Raw genomic sequence first — 18,976 nt, 5'->3', positions numbered from 1 at the left:
TTGGCCAAGAAAAGCTTATTGAGAAGCAAGAGAAGAAATTTGTTAATAAGATGCTTGAGCACATTGTAATAAACTAGGTAGAGTTATCTACAATTTTGAGCAACCTTGAACAATCTTTCACCAATGTAACATCACTTTTTGGCAAGCTTTGTGATGTAACTGTGTTCACCAAGGATATAAAGGAGAAATTAAGTAAGATTGATGTTGATATGAAGGCAAGCACTCAAAGGATATAGCTTGACCCTAGTTCAAAATCAGCACATCACCTCAAGGTGAAATTTTTGTCCAAAATGCAGGTAGAATTGCTAAGAGAGGAAGATAGGATCAGGTCTACACTAATTGATATAAAAAATGTGATCCTTCTAGTTATGGACTCAATGTAGAAACACATTGCATATTCAAAAACATTAGTCCAAGATAACAAATTTTCCATAGCAAATCATATGATTGAACTTTCTACAAAAGTTTCAGTGGCACTCTCCACCTGCAAAATTTTATAAGACAATTAGGATAAGACTTTGCCTCTTATTCTCAAGGTACACTTCGAATTTATCTCACATTTTGGTGTCTCTATTTGAATATATTATATATACTCTTTGGCATTATTGTCAAAAAGGGGGAGTAAGAAATGATAAGAGACTTGTAGAGAAAATAAGGGAGATTATAGATTGATTTATGTATAGAATAATAAGGATGAAAGGCTATGTATATATTATGCCATATGTATGGGGGAGACATGTAAGATATGTATATACAACAGCTTTACAAAGATCAATTTTGAAAAATCAAAATTAGTATGTCAGTGTACATAAGGCTCATAAGTGTTTTTGTCACTAATGCTAAAGGGGAAGATTGGTTGCATTATGTTGCATTAGTCATTAGTGACAAAAATTATTTGATTCTGAATGGTTATTGAGCTCATCACTCAATCTATAGTTTATACTGAGCATTTAGTGGTTGCTAAGTAAGTTCATCACTTAAGTAGTTCACACTGAGCATTCCTGAAGCTATCAAGTGAGTGTACAGTCTAGCAGTGTTTACCAAGTTTACAGTATTCACCTAACAGACAGTGGTCACTGAGCTTCACAATTTCTATCAAGCCATCAATTTGTGTGATGTGATTCTAGTTTTGACTGAGTGATGGATGTGTAGTGTTTATTGAGTGACAACAAGGTAAATGAAGGATTCAGTATCTACCGAGTGACACTATATCTACTGAGTCTCCAATGGTTACCAAGTTCCAAGCTACATTGTGTGACTAGTATGGATTGAGCTTCTACTTCTACCGATTGAATTATGATGCCAATTAATGCAGTGGATGCCATGTATTAGAAGTTCACCAAGTCAGCTTGAAGAACTCAATTTTTCTACTATTTGGCCAACTCAATAATTTTTTTTTACTTGTGTTTTAGCTAACCTTTTAGTTGTAATTATTGGAATGGTATATATGTAATGTATTGTATCATTAGCAATATATAAATGTATGTCAATGGTATAGACATGTAATGTTTTGAGAAGAGTGAATGTGAATCAGTAGTAGAGCAGAGTATTCAACAAGGTCATTAAGGAGCAACAAAGACATATCAATCACAAGAGGTGATTTGTACTTCAAAGATCTATTCAGCAATCAAGTTGTAAGTCAATTCTATTGTTTCATTTTGATAGGTGAATCAATTTTCTAAATCCTTTAACAAGGTAGACTTAACAATCTTTGTATAAATCTCTTAATAGAGTGTATACTTCATTGTATTTTTGTAAAACCTCTAACAAGGTGGATCTAGTACTCCAAATTGCTCTTAGCAGGGAAGATCATTAGAAGTGGTCAATGTAAGCACTAACAGGCCAACTTTATACTACAGTAGTGAAGTTTTGTGGGTATCATCCCCACCCTAGTTTTACTTTCTATTTGGAAGGTTTCTGGGTTACCAAAATACTATGTTCATGTGTTATGAATGATTATCTTTTTCATGCATGTAGTAGATTGGATAAATGAATGATGAATGATTTATATTGTTAAATGTTGAATTGATTTAATGTTTTTGTGTTCACTGATTCACTCCTCCCCTCTCAGTAACCTAGCTAGTCTTGATTATTTCCAATAGGTCCTAGCCTAAACCTAAAAAATCTAAGCTAACAGAGCAGCCATGGATTGCTAGGAAAAGAAAAAATTGCTAATTAGGTCCTAAGTTAGTCAAAAGTTCCTCAATGAGCCAAAAGTTGTTGAATAGGTTAAATGTTGTTAGGGATGGGAAACTAAGATATTAGGTTTCTTGATACATCCTAGGAATCTTAACTAGGGTCCTAGAATAGTCCTTGATGGACCCATTCAACTAAAATATGTCAAGAGCAAAAATTTCTCAAAAGTTGCAAAGTTTCTTTAGCAACTTTTGCAACTTTTGCAAAAAGTTGCAAATTGACCTTACCTTAAACTTAACAAAAAATCTTACCTATGGGAAAAACCTATCCCTAACTCTTCATGGACCCTATTGACCTCATGATGATATCATCATCATGACTTGTGCCAATCAGAGGGTTATTTTAAGCCTAAAAAGGGATGACATAGTGTGACAGCAAGGATACATTCTAAAACAACCCTATCCAAGTTCTACATATATTGTAGAGAATCCAAATGGGTATCCAAATCTATAATTTATTTTGCTACTTTTTTGGGAAATTTGGAAGAAAAATACAAGAGGACAGCCATCTAAATCCATATAAGTTGAAAATAATTAAATATTTTTTTAAGGATATCATCAAACCCATAAAAAAGAATATATGGCATACAAATATGCACATGTTACATGTTTTCTCTTTTTTTAATATGAAATTTGGCATCTAAATATGCACATGTTACATCTCTTATCAGATTTTTATACAAAATATGGCATACAAATATGCACATGTTACATGTCTTCTCTTTTTTATATACAAAATTTGGCATCTAAATATGCACATGTGACATCTCTTATTGGATTTTTATACAAAATATGGCACATGTGACATCTCTTATTAGATTTTTATACAAAATATGACATACAAATATGCACATGTTACATGTGTTCTCTTTTTTTTTAATACAAAATTTGGCATCTAAATATGCACATGTTACATGTCTTCTCTTTTTAATACACAAAATTTGGCATCTACATATGCACATTACTACAAAGTTGCAACATTTCGCATTACATATATACAAAATTTTGAAAATTACTCTACCATATGTCGAATGATTCTGCTATATAGCACGCAATCAATCAAATGAACCTTCTAGATCAACTCTAACCCTTATTGTATTAAGTATTGTCTCATGATTAGATTCACATACTTTCCACAACTTCTTGTTAAGAGCCCTACCACGATATGTTATCAATTGAATATTTTTTGCAAAAATAAGTTTAAACTAATGAAGAATATATTTGTGTGTCTCAAAATCCTCAAATAACCACGTGGTAGATTTCTTGTTAGGGTACTTACATTTAATTGTAAAGACAATTTAAAGTCAAAATTTCAATACATTATATATGAAAAATTGACTTAAATAGATATTCATGGTAGCAGACAAAAATATACTACATTCTAATCCATGTGTCTGTCACAATAGTAGATCCTATTGGGTACTTAATAGCCTCACCATCAATGACTATAGCTATTAGTTTCTTTATGAGCTTAGTACACTGACATAGAAAGTAATATATTCCTTCATCATTACTCTCATATGCAATAACTTCATATACATGATCTACATTATGTAGAAGGATAAGTTAATGGGAAAATTGAAAGTAATATATTTTAACAAGGTGTTAATTTGATAACTTAAGACATGGTTCAACTAGGTCAAATACATGCTCAAAATCTACTGATGCTTCAACCTAGTTGAGTTGTAGTGTTGTAGGAAGTTGATATGAATCAATTGGATGCAAAGGTCTACAAGACTATTGGTCAACCCACTCTTTTGATTCTCATTCATCTTATAAATGATGCATACACAAAGAGCAAAAGCATGCAAGCTTTCTAATACAAATAGCTAGTGATGCTCCATTTGAACTTCAAAATCAATGCATCTCACTTGATCATGTGGGTGTACAACAACATTGCAAATTTTCAATGTTAGGTTCATGTATCAACCAAAAATATCTAGAAACCATAGACATACCTATATTACTTGGTCCAATCATAGAATCGCACCATCAAACAATTCTTTCAACATTTTCTAATATTGTGCCACTTTTGTAGTTTAATTCCTCTCTACTAAGGGATCTTTTCACACATGATGTTGGATTTACAAGTGGGAAGAGAGTAAACTTCTGGGGGGGGGTGAATCAGGAGTTTTAACTTTGATCTATTAAACTTTCACCATTCATCCATCCATGCATTAATAAAATAAAACATATGCATCAATCATGTAAACATTTAATCAAACACACACATAACACCAGATATGATTACCCAAAAACCCTCCAAGTGAGAAGGTAAAATTGGGGTGGGGATGACACACACAAATCTTCACTTCTACAACAATAAAGTGTATCCAATTAAGGTTACAATGATTTGACCATGAATCATGGTCTGCCCTATGAAAGGCCTACCCTATCAAAGGCTTACAAAGACTGTTAAGTCCCACCTTGTTAGAGGATTTCAACACTGTGTTAGAAGTTTGCTTGGTTAGAGGACTTCAACTTACAATTAAGTAAGCACCCTATTAAAGGATTTCATATAGCCGTTAGGACTATTTTAAGATATTTAACTAAAATTATCTATCAAAATTTCTTAGCATAGATCCCATGGTTGGCACTTTCTTGCTTGATAATAGATCACCTCTATCCAATCTCTGATTGATCCTTCATGATCTGATGTATCAATTTTGTATTCTTCTCTATCCTCTATTCTTCACTTAATTGATTCTGCAATTCACTCTTACTGCTAAGTCACCTTGAATGCTCTGCAAATTGTCTTGTTCGCTCTTTGAATTTGATCATTCACCCCTGTGCACTATTCTCATCATTGTTAAAAATTTAGGGCTTCATATTCCTTAAGAAGACTACAGTGGCTTAGGGTTAGGTATGAATCTATGGCTAAGATGCATCTATTTTTCCACTTAAACCTTCACATTTTTTGATTGGTTGCATGTAATTGCATAGGGAATCCACATATAGATTCATCCTTATCTCTAAAAGATCAAACTATTCTTAAGTCAGCTCAAAAATGGTTTACATGGTTTTTTGTTCCATTACAAAAAAATATGTCCAAACTATCTCACTTGGCATGTGAAGTCTCTGATAATCAACATACATTGTGTTTTTGCTTTTGACTTGGCACCTGAACTGCTCGGCATCCATTGTTCACTCAGTACTTGAATTCACTCACCATGGTCTATCTGCTCAAAACTTGAGTGACTTAGCACATGACTAACTCAACACTCATTGCATCTTGATATGGTCTAATATTTGCATGTTGTGCTTGGCATGTATTACTAGTTTGGCATGAACTGAGTAAATGGTTTAAGTGTGTTGACACTCACTTGTCAAAACTAATCTGAGATAAATAAATCTCCCCTTTTGAAATGAGTGTTAAAAACACTCAAATATACAATGTTCTACTTAACTTCTCATGCATAACATATCCATCGCTCAACTTATATATATATATATATATATATATATATATATATAACTTCAAAAATTTCAAGGTTTTGCAATAACCTATACACCTCAAAATTCAAAACTCCCCCTGAGTTAATGTGTCTATTTTGAATCCATAATCTATGCTTCTCTTTGACTTCAATGTTTTGTATCTGATATTCTTTCATATAATATGCTACTCTTTCATCTACTCTGATACATTTTTCATCTGATCTAATAATCTCTTCATCTAATGTGTTCTGTTATAGCTGATATTTGTTTACTGCTTTTGCTTTCCAAAAGTGAATGTCAAAATATCTCAAAAATGTATATCATCCCAATGATATAACTTTATTACTTGGCTCCCCCTTTCTTTATTCTCTTTTTCTTGCTTTATTTCTCCCCTATGGTTTATCTCTCCAAATGTCTATTGTTATTTATTCTCCCCCTTTTCTTTATCTCTCCCCATTTTTGACACTTATATCAAATGGGCTATACACATATAGTGTGATTGTCCAAAAATGATTTATGGACCTCCATTATGATTTTAAGATCTACATCCCAGTTGTCACATGCAACATCTAATGACTTGATTTGGATAGCAAGCTTGGCAGCAAGGATTAGTAGGCCATCTAGAGTAGAAAGATTGGGGTCTTTCCTAAGTAGAGTTTCTACATAACCTAGTTCCTTGTGCAGTATTTCCATGTGTGGGTTGAGGGGCACTTGAATACATGTCAATTTTTCTCTTAGATCAACCTCTTCTACTATTAACATAACTAATTGACTTTGTGTTTGAAGCAATGTATGAAAATGCTTCTCACTCTGAGCAAAATTTAGAGGTAGCATTGTACTTGATATGTTTAGATTTCTCATCAAATTCAAAAAATGATGTTGAGTCTCTTGGGTAAAGAGTGTAGGGTCACACAATTTGGTGTACAATGAGAATATATTCTCAAGTACCTTCTTTAAATCCTCAACCCTTGTTGCCAATGCAACTTGAGTAAGTGTTATATCACCAGATATTTTTTCATTTACCTTGCTTTAGAATTTCTTTTCAGACCACATAAAAAGTTTAGCATCTATCTCAATTTCTCATTGTTGATCTTTTCCACTATATTTGATAGTTGTTCTATTTTTGCCTTGGTATCTTTAGGAGTTTGCAGGCTAAATGCATCTAGAAAGATGTCTTTTATGTCTTGAAGCACTTTCCTCTACTTGTGTTCTCTCCTAAGCATTTCTTGATGCTTTTTCTTCTCTAAATCTTGTTGCAAAATGCTTATTTGATCTAGTGTCATTGTATCATAATCAAACTTAGGAATAATAATCTCTTCATCAAGAGTGATATCTCCATAGTGGATTAGCTTTCAAGCTTTTGAAGAATTTGAGCCTAGCACTAAGATTTGCAATGGTATAGCTTATGTGCTTAGCTTCTAAAGAACTTTTGTAGGACAAGTGCCAAATGTAGGTAGAGTTACCAATGCTTGGATGGCTTCTTGCTCCTTTACCTTAGGTGTTTGGTCACCTTCTTGAGATTTTTTCTTATCTATCACAATGACATGAATAGCACTTGGTCCTTGTGCTTTAGGTTCAAAACAATCTATCTATCCTTCTCTCTGTTGTTTAGTAGTACTATGTTTTTCTTCTTCTCCAGTCTACCTCTACTCCATTGTGTCAATTCTAATAGATGTATCAACCTTAGTAGATGTATCTACTATTTTTTGGCTCAAAGATTGTATTTGAGTAACTAAAGGGATGATAGAAGGTGGTTTTTATGGATTCACCATGTCCCTTGTGGCATCAGTTATTGCCTTTTGCAACTTGTCTATACTTACCAAAATTGGATTATCACACAACTTAGAATGTAGTGTTAGTTGGTCCAGTATCTTCTTTAGGTCTTCAACAGTCAAAGGATTTATGTTTTGAGCTAAAATATCATAGACATCTTTTACAATAATGATTTTAATAGCCTTGACTATGTCATGTGGGGGATTGACACTCGACACTTGTGTGTCCTACACACTCTTTTCATTTTGTTGTTGCTCAATTGTAGCCTTTTCATCAGTCAGCTTTTCAATTTCCTTACCCACTATATCATCTTTGTCTTTGTCAAAATCATCATTGTCATCCTCTTTGTCATCAAGTTTACCTTCAAAGGGATCAACTTCTCCTTGTTTAATCATGGTTAACCCATAGATAAGTTTCCATATCTGGGTAGAGTTCTTGACCACATCTTCAATATTGTTTTGAAGTATGCTAAAGGCTCTATACTTACGTGTAAACCTAACTCCATATCTCTTAGTAGCCTTAGCAATCTACCCTTTTATTAGTTTTGGCATTACTTGGGCTAAAATGGTTTCCCTTATTTTTTTTTCTAAATTTAAACAATAATGCCATTTTTTCTCAACTAATTCATATAATTTCTTGGGTCCTAAGTTGGAAAGTTCTAATGGTGTAGTCTTAAATTTAGATAGCATTGTATATAGGGCTTCTTCCACTAAATTTTGTTCTTCTTTCTCAAGTTTCTAAAAATCAATATGCTTTAATCCAGAAAAATTTGCATTATTCTTGATATTTTCACACAAATTTTCAATATCAAAAAGTGGTTTCTGACTTACCACTTTGAATTGGTTTGTGTCATCTGATTCAGTCCTTTCTTCATCTAAATCCAGTTGTGCAACATATTTTCTTCTCTGTTTCTTTTGCACTTGGCCTCCTTGCTCTATTTGTTTGGATTTTTCCTTGGCTTTTTGCGTTATGGCTCATGCACTAGCTTTAGTGGTAGGTGCGCTTGGCTTGGCTTGGCTAGGTTTTGCAATTTTCTTTACCTTAGCCATGGGTTGTGCCTTAGCCTTTCTTTTCTTTGGCTCAGCTTGTGTGGGTGCTTCCTTAGCGCCTTCTATTTCCTCCTCTTTATCCTCTCCCATGCCTTGAGTTAATGTAGGAGGTCCTTGTGGTCATTCTTGCTCTTCTTCTTTATCCTCTTCATCTTCTCCTCTTCTTCCCGATTTGGTCCTTCACCAAATTTTTCTTTTAGCTTCTTTACTAGCTTATCTTTCTTCTTAAGTGTAGAGGTAGTTTTCAATTCCATTTCAATCTTTGATTTCATCACATCATAATTCCCAAAGATTTTAGCAATCTTGTCAATTTCCTCTCCAGTAGGAGTGCATTTATTGCTACTGATGCTTCATCAACATTAATCTCATATCCATGTAGCCTTAACCATTTGGCCCTTGGTGTCGCAGTCTATACAAAGGTGTAATTAGCATCAACTAGAATATATTATTGTAATGTTGCCCAAACAATATTGGCTTCTTAAAATCTTCAAAATAACTTGTCATTAATTATTCAAAATTTTCTCCCATCTATTCAATAAATTCATTGATTTGCACTACAATTGACCTATTTATTTTCCAGCTTATTGTACCAAAGAAGTGAAATGTGTTTTGCACATAAAAAAATATGTATACAAGTATTGCACCAAATTTACATTGAGCACTCTTGGTCTTTCTAATTGCTCCAAGATTTTATATCAATTGCTGAAGTTGAAGCTTAACCAGATAATAAGTATGATATTTCTTTACAATCTTGTAGCTAACATCCACAAAAAATTTTAACAATGGATTAGTAATAGTATCTATTATCATGTGTTTTTTTTTTTCCATTTTTCCCCTATATTTTTCTCTATCACTTCCTTGGAATCACCCCTCAAAGTCTTGGGTCAATCTAGAGTTGGGTAGCTAGTAACCCTATGAATTATCCTCTTGGTGATCTTAATTGGTCCACCCTATAGCCATAAGAATCCATCATGTATTTGACTCAACACAATTTTAATCTATTCAGTCATGAATACACTAGGAAAATATAGGGCATATGTCAAACCCTTCTTCTCAATGATTTTATATTCTTCCTTCAGAATGTCATTTTCGCATAATCTATCATATGCTTCTCTTATTTCTAAGTCCCCAATGTTACCAATTTTTCAATTATAACATCTTTTACCATTATGACATTCAGTGGGACCAGAGATAGGGTGCCAAAGGGATCTTATTTGTATGCTATGTTAGGGATGGCCTTGAATATAGGTTGTTTGACTTCGTTACTAACAAGCTAAACATTTAAAACCTCTTTCCTCTCTACATTCTTCAAACTAGATGCCATTTGTCAAACTAGGGTTTATACAAATTAAAACTACATAGCTTAGCTTGTAATAAATAACTTGTAAAATCTAGAGAACTCGTGTAAGATCACTATAAAATTCTTTGCAAATACTGTGAACAAGTCTTTAAATCTCCTTTTTCTCTGCTCACTCTTTGCTTGAATTTTAGATGATGAATAATGAGTGAAAAATAATCATATACCCTTCAAAACCCTTGCATTTAATGCTGAGTGCTTATATAGCTAGCTATAAACTTAGAATCAACTTAATTTTAGAATCACTCAACAACTACTACAGACTTCGCATCAACTAGATAGTTCTATAGCACAACATCAACTAGCATTCCACTTGGCATACATAGGAGGCATTTCATGTTCGAAAACAACATGAAAACTTTAAAGATTTTAACTTAAATTTATAACATCTTGCATCTTCCTTCATGATAATGTAGTCTTTTCAGTACTATCACCCTTTTTGGAATTGATATACGATATTGCACTTGAATATTAGTTCCACATACCTCTTAATTGTCTACCCATTGGCTAAAGTGACCCTTTCTACATTTGATGTGTTACAAGCATCTTTCTTTTTCCATATCTTGTTCATCTAATCTCTAGTGTGCTCAACATCTGCTTTACCTTTGTCTTTATCAAATTCAAAAATTTATTCCTTTGACCTAGTTGGACAATGCTTGCTAATATGACCAGTCTTCAAAAACCTAATTTAACATGTAGTTTGACTCAACCATCTTTGTAATTACCACTGAAGTGTGTCCTAATACAATTCTCAGGAACATGTCCATACTCTTCATAATAGTGATAGTTATATCTTGTATTGTAATCCCAATTATAAGAGTTTCCATAGCTTCTTACCTTTGCTAGCTTGTTTGATGACCACATGGATTTGGATCTACATTCAAAGGCTCTATGTCCATACTTCTAATAGTTGTAGCAATATCATTAAAAAAATTGTTTTTACATGGTCTTGGTTCTACATCCTTGTGCCTGATCACCTTGTTGTTACACTTATGACAATGAGTCATGTTCTTAGGTTTGACATTCTAATTTGCATTTTTGCTATTGCACACAATAGTAGTATGTCCTTTCTTTCCATAATTATGATAAGTAGGTTTGGAGTTCTTACCTTTGATGTTCCTTTCTTCAACAACTTTGGATGATTCTCCTTCTTTAGTGTGTTGGAGTTCAATCTGGTAAAGAAAATATCAGGTAGATTTAAACCTAATACCAAGAAACAAAGACCAGGGACAATCCTAAGGATGAGCTAAATCCTATGTTCGGCAAGGCTAAATCTTAGTTCTGGACCAATTAATAGAGTCATTAGGACTCACTTCACTTTAGGCTCTTCTAAGCCAAGGTGAGAAAACCTAAGGGATTTATCTTATGAACTTGATACTTTTCTCTGCAAGATTACCCTCTATAGAAAAAATGGTCAATATTCTTCTACAATTTGTTGACTAACTTCTTGATTGCAGTAGCTAATCACAACCCAGGAAAGTAACAATAAACAAGCCATGACCAACACTTCGAGTGCTTCATAAAAGGGAAAATTGATATTCATTAAAACTTTGATCTCTCAGCATAACCCAGGTATGCAACAATAGAGAACATGCATCCTTCAAGTTGACCAGTCCCTTATCCATTGGGCATCAACTAAACCTTAACATGCAAATGGATACCTAAAGTATACTCATATATTCAGGCATATGATCTATCTATTTGACTTGCAAATAGACATCAATCTTCATAACAACTCTCATACTTATGATGAAATCTTCTTGGTGTAATCTACAACCCTATCAATGTAAACAAGCATTTACATGGATCTTTGTTCCAACAACAAGTTTATCTAGACATACAACCTTTCGAGATTGTAATTGAGTTCAAGCTCTTCATTCTCAAACATAAAATATTACAGATAACAGAAGAAGGAGATAAGAATTAGAATGAAACTAAGAAAGGTGAAGCTCTTGTATTAATTTCATTGAAAACAATACATCATTTACATATCAAAACTCAAAAAATACATGAAGAATGAATGTATAATATGAAATGCCTCAAAAGATATACAATATGTTGCTCATAATAGAAAAACACTGAGAAAATGGTATCACAACTATGAGAATATCTTAGGAAATTGGAACCAGACCGATCTCACAATCCTCCTAAAATCTTCAAAGAATTGAACCTTAATCAGTCTAATGGAATCAGTCAGACCTCGAAGTGGGTCCCGCTTAAAAAAAAATCATTTTTGAACAACTGATATGCAAACTGATCCATCGACTATTTCGAACTAACTGAAATCCAATTTGACCACTAAATCATCACTGAAAACTTATTTTAATAATTTCTGCACCACTATGAAATATGTGTCAAGAGGCCTATTGATTGGCTTTTAAAATCATCACAAATACTTGGTCGGGCTCCAAAACTCTGGATATATCATCTCTTTGACACATTCAATAGCCTTGCAAAATCTAGTAGCATGACAACATCAAGGTCAAAAGATATCGACCTCTAAACATGCCTTCTTAAAATTACTTGTAGATAAACATGAAAGCTGAAAATTGTGTTTGGTTTGAGCTTTGAAAACTAGGCAAAATGGGCACTTGAGATTCTTAAAACCAGGGCATTGGTACATTGTCATGAGGAGAATATAATTCTATTATTTGGACTCATGAAGAATCATGGGATGCATTTGGGGAGGGTGCAAAGTTGGCTACCTAGATTTGCAGAACAGTGATCATCAGTAAAATAGTGTTTTTTGCAAATGGAATGACCCTGAAAAAGTGTGAAGACTAATTTGTCAAGGCTTGAAAACAAGCACACTTGTAGTATTTTTAGAGTAGAATGTAGGGGAACAAACAATTTGATCCAACCAATCATAGATTCAAAGATATGATATCCTAAATAGGGCTCCCAATCAATCTGCACTTCTAAATACCAGTGAAACTTTTAAAATTGCAAACGGAATCACATTTGAAAACTAATCAAATAGATTCGTCATAAGCTCAAATCTGGAGTGTAGAAAGTCTCTTACGCCTAGAATATTATGCAAAATGAATTTTCTCATTTGGGTCAATTGGTCAAATGTTATAACTTGTCAAACAAGGCTACCCAAAAATATGAACAAAATGCATATGTACAACACAGGTAATTGACCAACTTTGAGGGGTTCAAAACCTAGTCAAACAGATTTGAAATGACTTGAAACATGGAACATATGTTCTTTGTTATGCATACTAAACATCCTCAAAATTGTGGGTCATGAATCTTAAATGGTTAAAAGATATTCAAAGGTGAGCATGCCCTCCTATCACTGTTTGACACTTGGGCAAAAAATGTAAAACTGAAAACTACTCAAAATAAGACTTCACAGAATTGTTCACAATGTTAGTTTATCACTACAAAACATATGGATAGGCTAAATGAAGGGTCTTAGAAACATAAAACACCATTTAGGCACAAATTCAATAGTTGGGTACATATGCATGAAAAAGCGTTCATAGGGGCTCTAAGTGACTAGATAATCAAAATGGAAATGCAATTTTGAGCACCAATAGTGGCTCTATCTGGGGATGTGATGCAGGAGCATCCAGAGGTATAAGGGCAATCCTGTGTCACCCAAAAAAATGTACTTAGACTTAATTTTTGTTTTATGTCTTTACATTTTTGGATACCCATTTGGCTCAAATAAAGGTTCCAACTCTCATAGTTCAACTATCAATGCGTTTGAAAATCCCAAAAAAATAGGAGCATGTATTTGGGCCATCATTTCGATAAACTAGAAGGTGTGAATTGGCCAGATGAATGTAATCATGATTTAGAGTATTCTAGAAAAAGAATCAAGTCAATAGGCCCCATGGTTTGAAAGTTATTGCAGTTTTTCGAGTTTTGGAGACCTCCTAAGAATGCTTCAAAGTCAGGTTTGGGGCATTAAATGACCTCGAAAAGGGTCAAAAAATGGGGGACGAGAAAATCTGGTCCATAGGGCTATAGAGCGCTTCGAGAGCTTTCCAAAAATGTAAACAGTTCGTCAATCAGAGCTACGGTTCAAAAGTTATGCCTCTCGGAAGTTCAGCTACCGTTTTTGGATTCTTCTAGATTTGTACCGACTTCTAACGTAGCTTCTGGAACCTTCTATTTTGTCGGTGGATGCCTACTAGCACTTTCTAGAATGTACTCCTAGTCCTTAACCCTCCAGGGTCTATTTAAGGAGATTTTTGGCATTGTAAAAGGTAGTTCGGATTGGAGCTTGAGAGGAGGTGCTAAAAGGAGAAATATTCTCCAGATTTATGCTATTGTAAGCCCGTAGGGCATGTTTTGAAGTTTATTTTCTCTGCACTATTTTTACTAGCCTATTTTATCAATTAATATAATTTCCCTTTTCTATTGTGTCCATTCTGTTGCTTGGGTCGTGTTCCCATCAGGATGCATGCCCCTTGCAAGCATGGCAAGAAATCAGATCTCTGGATGAAGAAGACCACTCAAAAACTTTCTCCGAACAAAAATTTGAAAACAAGGAGACTATTCTAACTGTACAAGATGGTGACCCTAGGCCAACCCAACTTTTCCAAACTTCTTACCTCTATGAAACACTTGATTCTCAATTGTGTCTCTCTGAGGTAAGCTGAAATAAAATTTTCCATCAGTTTTACCAAACAAAACAAAATGCTCAATTAGCTTAGCTGATAAAACAAAATAACTTTCCTAACTTTCATAGTGCATACTAGGGACATCCTTAACATAATGCTCACTATAAAAATAGGGGTCAGCATGCTCAAATATACTAGGATCAAACTGATAACTATCTTCAACAGATGAAATATACATGCTATCAAAATTTGGAAAAATACGAGACACATCTTGGATATATGTATCTCTATGTATAGTCAGTTGATATTCAAATGAGTGTTCATATTTATACTCACCAATACTATCCTTGTCAATGACTGAAAATAATCTAGGGCTCTCCACTAATTATTCACAATCAACATATGGATCAATCACATTAAAGCATTCATCATAAAAATCCTTGCAAGGTGTAGACAAATCTTCAATAACCATTTCATATAACATCTCTCCATCATCATCACAATGGAAATTCTGATTAGTCCTTACCTCATATAAATCATTATGAAACTTAATATGAAGTGTTGGCCTATTTTCAAAGATAACTTCATCAAACATCTCATCTTCAAGTTCACAAAATGTAGCATCATTAGAATATTCACTATCACAAATGGAAGAAGAACAATCTGATTTGTTACAACAGTATGATAGTGTGTCACCATTGAACTCATCCTCTACTAAATCTAAAAACACCATGTCTTATTCAAACAATGGATTGATCACTCCATGCAAGGATCCTCTTTGAACATTCTGACAATAGACAAGTTGGTCATCATCAAAATCTCCATCATATAAAGCATTAGTATAAACCTTGAAACCATTTCCACCATCATTGTCATGAGAAATTTCAGCATATGAAGAAAAATCAGAACCTGATGAAGACTTACTCACTATTTCTTCTATCATGCATATAGTATCCATAATTGCATTCTCTTCATTATCTTTTTTAGGATAATCACTATGGATAGACCATGATTCATTCCTAAACCCTTTACTACATGATAAAACTTTATTGTCTGATGTAAAAACATTTGACAAACCTTCCTTGAGATCTTCATATTAAAATTCATTAGTATCAATTAGATTCACTATTTCTTTATCTTCATACACTAAGGATAAATCACTCTCAAATTCTTCATCCACTAACTGATTTGTATAATGAAAAAACTGAGATACATTTTCACTTTCAAATTCAAAAAAATAAATCATATCTTTATTTTCATATGACATTTCACTTTCATCATTGCTCTCTTCCTCCCTATCAACATCTGATTCATATGAAGACATCACATCATCATATCCAATATCTTGTGTTACCTTTCCATGGAATGTTAGATCAATAACACCAAAATCATCATTAGAGACATAACTCTTAGCCTCTCCACTTGCACAAGACTGAGATCTAGATGTAGCAACTTCATATTTAGAAATATTAGCAACATCATCATGCACATAATCAACACTATAAGAACTCACAGTTGTAGCTAATCCTTGATCTATAATATCATCACATTGCTCATTTCTATCAAAGTTTGAAATATACCTTACTATTGTAACATCACAAATACATGTGTCATTATTTGCAATAGGCTCATTCTTTTCCACACCCATATTCTAATTTGAAAATTCAATCTAATTATACATTACAACAGGGGTGTTGACATTCTAATCTATATTGGAATACTCAACATGATACTACTTCCTAATTGTGTCTTCATTATGCAAGAAAGAAGCCTTAGACAAATGATTCCTATTAACTCCATACTTCAAATTATTCTCAATGTTCATAGTAGTCATAAAAGCTTCATATAAAGTTTGAGGTTCTTTATCCCTTAATCGATAACTCATTTTCTTGTCAAATGCACCAAGATAAACAATTAGACTCACTTGATCCTCCAGTCTACATTTCATAGGTATCTCATTCAAGGTTCTTAAAAATCTAATATTAAACTGAGGAACAAGATCACCATCCTCAATGTGAACCCTTAAAAATTTACTATTGGAATCAAATATACTTACCCTCTCATCGAATTGCCCCATAAAATCCATGTGCAACTCACTCCAAGATGAAATAGAACATGGTGGTAAAATGTAAAGCCAGTCTCTAGCATCACCATCTAAAGTTTGAACAAATAATTTCATGTGCACATCTTCATGAGCAATCTCATAGTCACCCATAAAATCACTAAAAACTTGAGCATGCTGACTAGGAAATAGTATTGTTCCCACTGAATTTAGGAAAATGTTTTCTAATGTCACCAAGAATGACATTTGGGAAACCATAGATACCATTGAAACATAATGGTGTGTATCTCTTGGTAGAAAAAGATCTATAATTTTGATCAATGGATTGCATACTAGGTGAAAATAAATCTGCCATCTCTTCCAAACTTACAACTCACCAAAATAACTTTCAAAATTTATAGGTGGCAGTAGATCTGACAACTCATCTTCCAACTTAAATCTCTAAAACATGGCCAGATGTAAAAACATTTTCTAAAAAAATCTTTCATAGAATATGCTAAGATGCATTAAACACTTCTCCCACTTAGTGCCAAAATATCACTTGATGGAGAAAACTTTTGTATAACTTTCTTTCTTAAAAGAAATCTCAAGAAAGAGGAAAATACCTTAAATGTGATGCTTCCAAACCTCTTCAATGTTGTGAACAATAGTAGATTCAAATCTTGTCTTGATTTAGTAACTCTTGCATAACATCACCCACTTTCTTTACAACCTTTTTCAAGGGCTTGAGATGACTTCTTCAAATCTACATTCCAACTATTGCAACTATCACAATACCCTCAACTTCACAATTGCACTGGTGTAGAGATATACTTCAAGTTGCCACTCACTAAGTGAGAAAATATTTTCCCAACTTGCAAAGAACAACAAGCTGGTCAAGAATTTATAACAGGTATTTGAATACTCACACACAACCTTGGAATTTCACACCCTTAACAAAGTGAAAGAAAACATAATCTTGACCCTTAAATGCATAGCAAGACCTTGTGTTCACTTATCTGTTACTAATCTTCAATGTTACTATTGTCAAAAATAAGGCACAACTAAGAGACACAAATCCAGCATGGAGATGAAAAACAACTTACAATTCCTTATTGATGTAGTATATTCATTGTGTCATCCCCAACAGAGTGGCCATTTTGTTGGAGTTCTTTCTAGTAAAGAACATATCAGGTAGATTTAAACCTAATACCAAGAAACAAAGACTAGGGACAAGCCTAAGGATGAGGTAAATCCCATGTTCCACAAGGCTAAATCTAGTTTTGGACCAATTAACAGAGTCATCGGGACTCAATTCACTTTAGGCTCTACTAAGCCAAGGTGGGAAAACCTAAGGGATTTATCTTATGAAATTGATACTTTTCTTTGCAAGATTACCCTCTATAGTAGAAATGGTCAATATTCTTCTACAATTTTCCAACAAACTTCTTGATTGTAGTAGCTAATCACAACCCAAGAAAGTAACAACAAACAAGCCATGACTGACACTTTTGGTTCTTCATAAAAGGGAAAATTGATATTCATTAAAACTTTGATCTCTCAGCATAACCCAGGTATCCAAAAATAGAGAACATGTATCCTTCAAGTTGACCAGTCCCTTACCCATTAGGCATTAACTAAACCTTAACATGTAGATGGATACCTAAAGTATACTCATATATTCAGGCATATGATCTATCTATTTGACTTACAAATAGACATCAATCTTCAAAAAAACTCTCATACTTATGATGAAATCCTCCTGGTGTAATCTACAACCCTATCAATGTAAACAAGCATTTACATAGATCTTTATTCCAACAGCAAGTTTATCTAGACATACAACCTTTTAGGTTTGTAATTGAAAATTCAAGCTCTTTATGTTCAAACAAAAAAGATTACAGATAATAGAAGATAGAGATGGGAATCAGAATGAAACTAAGAAAGGTGAACCTCTCCTATTAATTTCATTGAAAACAATATATCGTCTGCATATCAAAACTCGGAAAATACACAAAGAATGACTGTATAATATAAAATGCCTCAAAAGATATACAATAAATTGTTCATAATAGAAGAACACTAAGAAAATGGTATCACAAGTGTGATAAAATCTCAAGAAATTGGAACCAGACTAATCTCACAATCCTCCTAAAATCTTCAATGAATTGGAACCTTAATCAATCTAATGGAATCAATTGGACCCTAAAGTGGGTTTGGCTAAAAAAAAAATTATTTCTAAAGAACTGATATGCAAACTAATCCATCGACTATCTCAAACTAACTAGAATCCAATTTGACCACTAAATCATCACTAAAAACTTATTTTAATCATTTTCGCACCACTGTAAAATCTGTGTCAAGAGGCCTTTTGCCTAGCTTTTAAAACTATCATAAACACCTAGTCAGGCTCCAAAACTCTAGATATATTATCTCTCTAACACATTCAACAGGCCTACAAAATCTCGTAGCATCACCACATTAGGGTCAAAAGATATTGACCTCCAAATATGCCTTCTTAAAATTACCTGTAGATAAACATGTCAGAA

Source organism: Cupressus sempervirens, chromosome 5 (genome assembly GCF_028749045.1).
Source record: "Cupressus sempervirens isolate cs-2001-9-10 chromosome 5, ASM2874904v1, whole genome shotgun sequence".
Taxonomy (NCBI): Eukaryota; Viridiplantae; Streptophyta; class Pinopsida; order Cupressales; family Cupressaceae; genus Cupressus; species Cupressus sempervirens.
This window is presented reverse-complemented; position numbering follows the sequence as displayed.